Below are 8,969 nucleotides of genomic sequence, written 5' to 3' on the forward strand. Positions count from 1 at the left end.
AATATATTCTAAATCAACTAATAAGTAATTCAAAACATAAAATAGGAACTTAATACAACTTTTTTAAAAAATTAAACGAATTATGTAAAATATTCCTATACTAATACTTTCTCATCTTAGCTCCCCGTGCTACTGTCACTCTCAGCTCCTAACATTGTTCCAGTATATAAAAATATATGATCATCGCATTAGAAAGAAAACAAGACACACAAATGCAAGTCTTTTTAATGCATAAAAAAAGAATGAGCAACAATATACCAAAAATAGTAATATATCAAACTAATTATGAATAATATCGAAGTATATTTGATAAAAGATAAGCTTTTGAATCATCTTGTCTCGTTTCTCCATATATTACTGAACAAATACTCACTTAGTGACTATTATCTTTAAAGACTAACATAAAAACTCACATAATGCATTTAAAATAATAAGCTTAACAAGAAAACATTAATAACTTGTAATAAAGATTTATCAAAACAAATATTTGCTACAAATCAATCTTTAACTTAACCTTTCTTATTTTTCCATTTATACAACTACAATAATTAATTCCAACAACCCATTCAACAATACAGTTCATTACATGAATCAACCCAAAAACACAATTTGTTCACATTCATCAATTCAAATACAAGGTAACAACCCACATAGCTCATCATAGTGGCTCAAACAAACATCATTCCAAAGCGACTCAACAGCCAAATAAATATAGTCTTTATTTCCGGAAGACTAATGTATAGAATGAACTCATGAGACTCTCCAAATGTGATACTTACCACAATCTCAATCTTTTCTACAAATTGTTATCAAATAGAACTCATGTATCTCATTCACTCATGACAAAGTTAACCTCACTAGTTACCTGAGCATCATCCTTTTTCATATCATAGCGTTTGCGAAATGAAGTTTCTTTCGACTCTCACCACCTAGTTATCTTCAACAATGTGAGTTAGATACTATTAGAGCCAGACTCTCATATAACAAATCCACTTCAATACACTTTGACTGACCTTAGATTAGTAATTTCCCCTTGGAAATAACTAATTTAAACTACTATATCACAACCAAAATTTCTCAAACAAACATACATCAACAGACACAACTCATCCAATCATCATTTCCAATTGAGGTATGAAAACATCATTATAGATCTCTCTAACATAAAATCTTTAAATTCTATAAATTTCTTGAAAAGTCTAGTTTGTAATCGATTACAACCGACATGTAATCTATTACCAGAGAAAAAAACAAATGTATCAATGTTCTTAATTAACTCATCAATCAAACAGAATTTCAAAACCACAGGTTCTAACTACATAACCCAAATCAAACAAAATAAATTCATAAATTTCTTAACAATAGATACCTCAATAAACTTCATATTCTTTAATAATTCAATTCTTCATATATTTAGTTTCATATTTTTCTATGCTTCTACTCTTTGTAAGCCTTACCCTTCATATAATAATAAAGTCATAAGCATAATCTTCTCACTACATCAGAGAGACTCAAATAACCAAACCTAAAGAAATCACTCATTCATGCAATCACATTCAATTAATAAAGTTTCTACTCATCAAACTCTTTCATCACTACTTTCATACCAATTTCATAATGTAACAACATCAACCATGACTCAACATACCCAAACCGGTAGTTTCACCCCACTTGGGAACTTCACAGTACATACTCAAAAATCTCCTCCTCTCACAAATTCTTAACTTTCTCTAGACCAAGGAAAAATCATCATTACAAATATTATGCATTAACTTATACTTCTCTTAAAAAATTCTAATTTTTTGCAGCAACATTCAAACTAGGGATGTAAAAAAACTTCGTATTCGCCGATATCCATGGATAAAATATGCAACAGGTAGAAAATGGATATTGTAAATGGATACCTGCGGGTAACGAATATGGTTATTTTCTATATCCGCATGTTAATGGGGCGAGTATCATCATATCCGTACCCGTGGATACTTGTATCCGCTATACTCTAATTTAAATTAAAAAAAATATGATTAAAACATTAACACATTGATTTTGAATGGGTTATTTTTTATCAATTGGTTTTAAAAAATGTTCATTTCTTTATAGTCTATCATTCAACACTATTTAAATAGGTTATTTGCACTTTGTTTAAAATTTATGAATGTCTTGCATTGTATTTTTATTTGAATTTATGGTTAAAAATTTCTTTTGTAAATATCTACGGGTACCCATGGATATTAAAAAAAGGGTTAAATATGTTTTTCGTCCCTCAAGTTTGAGCGAAATTTGGAATTAGTCCCTCATCAAAACTTTTGACCAATTTAGTCCTTCATCTTTCAAAATGCGTGAATTTAGTCCTTTTAACCAAATTTTGTTAAGTTTATCTGACGTTTCAAGCACATTTCATGATAGTATTTAAATTATTTAAACTGTTTGACACATTTTGCTTCAATGTTAACTTAAATATTATCATGAAATGCGCTTGAAACGTCAGATAAACTTAACAAAATTTGGTTAAAAGTACTAAATTCACGCATTTTGAAAGATGAAGGACTAAATTGATATAAAGTTTTGATGAAGGACTAATTCCAAAATTCACTGAAACTTGAGGGAACAAAAACATATTTAACCCTTAAAAAAATATGCGGGTACCCGCATAACGGATACCCGCACATATATGTGTATGAGTACGAGAGAGCTATTACTCATACCCTACTTGTCTCGTTGACATCCCTAATTCAAACACGACAATCATACCATCAATTAATATATTTTCAAAAATAAAACATTAGGTTTGAAAAAAGAAGAAACTAGCTTCCCTTACCTAATCAAGTTTATTTAACTCTGCTTTCCTCCCCTAAAGAGTGTCACACATAAAAAATCACCCTATCTACAAAATCAAAGACCCAATCAATGACCAAGGCAAAATTTTTCAGATCATAAAGAGATAGAGGTTCATTAAGAACGAAAGACGAAAGAGGTGACATGAAAGTGAATATGGGCTTAAAAACAAATTGTTCTTAGAGAATGAATAAAATTTTCTAACTCACGGTTAAGAGAAATGAACTGAGGATAGGGTTCTTGGCATAATACTCCAATAGTTATTGTTGAAAAGGATGGAAGCTGATCGAAAATTTTGGAAAAGAAAGAAAGACTTTTGGGAAAACTAAGGTCATAGAGAAAAAAAAGTTTTCTAAAAAAAGGAATTATTGGGTTTTCACATTTATCATTTTAAGTGGTTATATTCCTTTCTGTCATGGTTTATTTTGTTTTTGAAATATTTAAATTGTTTGATTAAGAAACACAAATTTTATTATTTGTATACTGAATCTCTTCTTTCTTTGAAAAAAAAATATATGTTATTGAAAACATTGTTTAAATACTAACATTTAATTATATATTTATTATAAAATATCTTATCTTTTTATTAAATTTATTCCTTATATACTCACAAATATATACCTACTTGAAAATGTATGCACCTAAGTTCATCGACAATATTAATGAATACTTTTTTACTAGAAATAATTGGTATAAATACTATGATTATAAAAAGTAAAAAAATAATTGAAATTTAATGTTGGAAATCAAAGTGTAAGTATAAATTCTACATAAAATAAATATGAAAAATTGAATAAAAATAAGAAAAAGACATATAACCTATTACTTTAAAATTTTTGGTTGAAAGTCATGTAAATATTTTATGTAAGTTGAGCTCAAGCCTGTCATTATTTGTATTTCCTGTAAATTCTCATTAAAAGACATCTTGGTTTCTATAAAAAGACGGTGTAAAAAAATTAGTACCATTTTTGATTCAAAATTTTAAAGTGAGTCAATTTCATATTGGTACAATTCTTTTCAAGTAGAAGCATCCTGAATTATATAGATTGGAGTTAAGTTTTATTATATTTTATTTCTTCAATAAATCTTTCTTGAAAGACCATCATTTAAAACTATGTAGATGAGAATAATAACGTTTTTCATGACACAGTCCTCTTTACTATGGTTGCTTCCTCTATCTTCTAGCATGAATGTGCATTCTCCAATTATTAACGATGTACTTTTCAAATTAATCGAGTTTTCTGCTGATTGTTTCGGTATTTATCTGTTATGCTTTTAAAATATATTAATTTTAACATATTAAATAAATTTTTAATATATTTTAAAATATTAAAGTCAATATATATCGATATATTTTGAATGTGGAGATAAAATTAAAAAATGTTGACCTCGAAACAGTATGAACAAAAAAGGAAAGAGAGAAAAGCAAAGAAAAGAAAGATTCTTTATCCCCCACTATATTTATGCCTCTGCTCACTGAATCACAACTCAATGGACCATCAAAATTAATTGCGTCAATGTTACAGGAAACAGGTGAACACTTTAATTTTGTATTCCATACACATATCTCTCTCTGTTTATTAATTGTTGATATATAAAGAATGTGACACTTGGTTAATCAAAATTTAAACTATTATATATGAAATTACGTCCCGTTTTGATAATTAATAATATACTTAAAATTTAAACTATAAGTTATTCTATTGAAAGAATATGAGATTGAGCTTATTGAAACTCAAAAACGAAGTAAAATGTTGTATTTATTTGAAAGAGGAAAAAACATATAATCAAGTACACATAAAAATGAATTTGAAGTGTTCTTCTTACTGAATTTAAGATATTAAGTTGTCTATTTTTTTCATGATGACCATACAAAGAGGATATTTTACCAATTTCACACACTCATCACATGCAATTGGTTTTTCTATTTTAAAGCACACAAATACTTGTCTTTTGAGAGTTGAAAGCACACACTAATGCTTATATACGCATATATTAGATTTGTGACATTTTATTTACAATATTGTCTTACTCAAAATTAAATGAAATGTATTTAATTATTATTATCAGTTGAAATTGATAAAAAAAATAATTTCAGTAATTTTGTATATCTTAATAAAATCATAAAAGTACACTTACAATGATTTGAATAAAGCAGTGTAATAGTTGACGGTGAAGTTTTGATTTTAGAAGCATAAATTGAGGAGGGGAAGAGATTGAAAGGTTTGAAGTGCACATAAACAGTAAGAGTAAAATGAGGAGAAGAAAGAATAAAGTGGGTTGGTAAACGCAGAAAATGTTTTGGTTTTGTTTTGCCATTTGTGATCTAAGTGCAAAGAATATATAGTGTGCATAAACCAAACCGAGAATCTGGTATGGAAAAAATGTGGACAGAAGCAATAAAGTCAATAAAAAATGAGACAATGAGAGATGCAGGAATGATTGGTTGGTTTTGGAGTGGGGAAAAGGAAAAGGAAAAGGAAAATGGGAATGGTATTAGTGCCCAACTACGTGTTGAAAAATTGACATAAATGGTACCAAGGTGGCAAAAATGGAGGAGGATCCCACCTACTCTACTTAACAAAATACTTCAAAGTCTTTGACTTTGGAAAAAATAAATTTAGAAAAAAGAGAAGGTGAACTATAGATATGAATAGATGGAGAATGAAATGGAACAAACATAGAGACTCAAATTCTAGATTCTTTCATTGTATTATTAATTGGAAAAGAAGTAATCAATTTTTAAAAAATTTAACCTTTTAAAACCACTTATAATTTCGATAATCACTCACTCCAATCAATAAGATATGAGGATGTGGTTAAGTTATTATTCTTATATATATATATATATATATATATATATATATATATATATATATATATATATATATATATATATATATATATATATTGTTTAACTTATATCAAGTTATACATTAATTTTATTTTTATTAAATTATAATTATGACATTTAATTTTTAATTACACATTAGTCATATTTACTAATTTAATTATACTATTTAATTTACCTCTATAAGAGTTATAATTACATTATTTAATCTCTAGTTAAAATTATATATATTTTTTATCTATTTGGATAATATATATATATATATATATAGTTATTGATGAAGACAAATATAACATTTTAATAGTCATCACGTTGTGATCTTTCAAAATGACAAAGAGTATATTAGTTTCATTAGGATGAGTTAAGACTATACTAATGTATGAGTTTATGTTTTTGAAAAGTCTTTGTTTGATACATTGCATAATAAAAGGTAGGAAACATGGTACAGTCTAAGAAAATACTCATTTGTAGATGAATATTTGAATGATTTAGAATTATATCATGAGTTGTCGAAATTACAAGAAAATTATTAAATAATAATTAATTTAGAGATAAAAAATAATTAGTCATTGTCTTATAAATAAAAAATAATTTAAATCTAAAATAATTTTTATCATTAACAAAAAATTATAATTGATTTGTGAATTATAGTCTAAATTGGTCTCTAACATTAACTACTGATGTTTTAGTTACTTACTACTATTATATTTTAAATTTTAAATTAGTTTCTAATTAATAATAGAGATTAATAATAGTAAGTGGCTAAAATTTTGATAGCTTATGTTAAAGATCAATTTAGACTTTGACTCAGAAACCAATTATAAACTTTTAATAAGAATAGAGTATGTTTTAGATATCAATAATTTTTAATTTATAAAATAGTGTCTAACTTAGTTAATATAATGATTAAATAATTTTAGTTTCTAAATTAGTTTCTATATATTTTAATTATTTTATTGTAGTGCAAGGTTAGGTAGTGACTACACATCTCCTTTGTGAGCTTACAAATGAATATATTTTTGAGAAAGCTAATTATGATTTTATCGATATTTTTAATGAGAAATACTCGACTATCAAATTAGTTTCTAAGTAATTTTTTATGTTCAAAGTGGATCATAAGAGGTGGAACGTGGATCCATATAACTGATAAAGTGAGGTTACGTAGTGTCGTTGTAAGTCAAATCTTAATCTTTATTTTTTATATTGTATGTTAAGTTTATTAAGATTGATATTTAAGGCTAACAAAGACATCATTGGTGGTCAGTGACGGAACTTGAACAAAAATTTTAGGGGGGACAAATTATATTTTTTATATATAAATTATTTTTTCTAATCAAAAAAATTAGTTTTTCTCATAATTTCCTCTATTTAAAAAAAGCACACATGATAATAGAATAAAACAAATGAAAATAATATATATGAAAGTGTAACATAAAGTTTTATCATAAATAATAATATATCACACAAATCAAAAGTTACTTTTAGTTAGAGTGTTACTCTACCTTTTTTCAAACACTTAAAATCTTCAATGAATGAATCAGAACTAAAGTTTGTTGCAATATCCCTTTCAATATAAATTATCATTGCACTTGTTTAAAATTTGGCCTATATCTTATTTCTCAACATGTTCATGAGGTTGCTTACCCATATTACGTTCTAAAACATTTTCAAATTCATTATATATAACTCTAAGAACTTTAGAGAGTTGTTTTTCATTTTCTTTAATTTTTGGATTCTCATTAAGTTTCTCAAGTTTAGTTGATGTAAATGCATTTTTTCGTCTTCATCACAAACCTTCCTTTTGAAAAAAAAAATCAATTTTTTACACTTTATCATAATTTTCTAATATAAATTTGTCACCTCTCACCTATCTTGAAAAAGATAAAATTATGAATACTTCAAATTAAATCCCAAAATCAAGACTCAATATAATTAGTCGTAACATACCCACTTTTGTCCCAATGTGTCTAAATAGTACCCGTTTTTAACTTTGTGTCTACTTAGTACCCAAATTAGTTCATTTGCATCAATGTGGCTCATCCTGTTAAGTTTTCAGAAACGTCGTTAACAGTGCACTGATGTGACATTGCAGAACATATACGTGTCAATGAAAATAACTGTACAGTGACAATTTTTGTTTAACGTGTCATGTCTATTTGAATTGATTTTCCCCATTTGAAAGCCCTAATTTTCCATTCCCATCTTCATCTTAAGGTCGGGAAACTCATTTGCTGCAAGGGTAAGGTGGTGCTTGAAGTGGAAAATGTCTCGCGATTTTAGTCATCTGTGGTCGTCTTTATGGAACATCACCGTCAACCAAATCATAAAAAAATGATAATAGCACTACATAACACCATTAAATTAAACCACGCACAACATTCAAACAAAAACCCTAAACCCCACGATCTCAACAACAAATCATGCAATCAACAACAATAAATACTGGTTTGCACACCTGTGATCCGAAATAGACGCCAATTTGATGTCAACTACAGCTTCAATTTTGTCCAAATCGAGCAAACTCCCCCAAATTCGGCAAACCCTTTTCCTCCATCTTCACTAACATTTGTAGAGAAAGGAACCCAAATCTGTGACTTCTTTTTTTTAATTTTTGTCTTATGTTGCATTGTTCCACATCACACACAACTTTTGTGCCATGTCACAAAATGTTTTCTCACTTACCAGGTTCACATAGTCAGACATTATCTTATTTAACGGCGTCAACGAAAAGGGAGTACATTGATGCAAATTAACTAATTTGGGTACTAAGTAGACACAAAGTTAAAAGCAGGTACCATTTAGACATATTCGAACGAAAGTGGGTATGTTGCGACTAATTATACCTTTAAAAAATTAACTTTTAAATGATTAGTTTCTCTTACCTTAAAATAGATTCTTAATATTGCTCTTTCCTTACAGAACTTCAAGGCCTAAAACAACTTTATCTACACAAAGAAGAGTTTGAACAATAATTAGAGCAAGATTTTATGACCTCTAACAAATAGAGATCTGCCTAGAACGTAGAAAAGTCACACAAAAGAGTAAAACATATTTTTTTGAAAAAAAAAGGGTAAAGATTGAACTTACTCAACAAGAAATTGTTTGGTCTAAAATGTTCCTTAACTGATCAATTTTGTCGTGGTGTAATTTGTTTTTAAAAATGATAAGAGATTGAGGTGAAAATTGAGATAAAAAGGAGAGAAGAGAAAGAAACCAAATAAAAAAAATAAAAGAAATTATAGAAGGGAGAAAAAAATGTAATTTTTAACTTAAAAAAAAAACT

Source organism: Vigna unguiculata, chromosome 8 (genome assembly GCF_037176805.1).
Source record: "Vigna unguiculata cultivar grain cowpea cultivar isolate G323 ecotype 2 chromosome 8, ASM3717680v1, whole genome shotgun sequence".
Classification (NCBI taxonomy): Eukaryota; Viridiplantae; Streptophyta; class Magnoliopsida; order Fabales; family Fabaceae; genus Vigna; species Vigna unguiculata.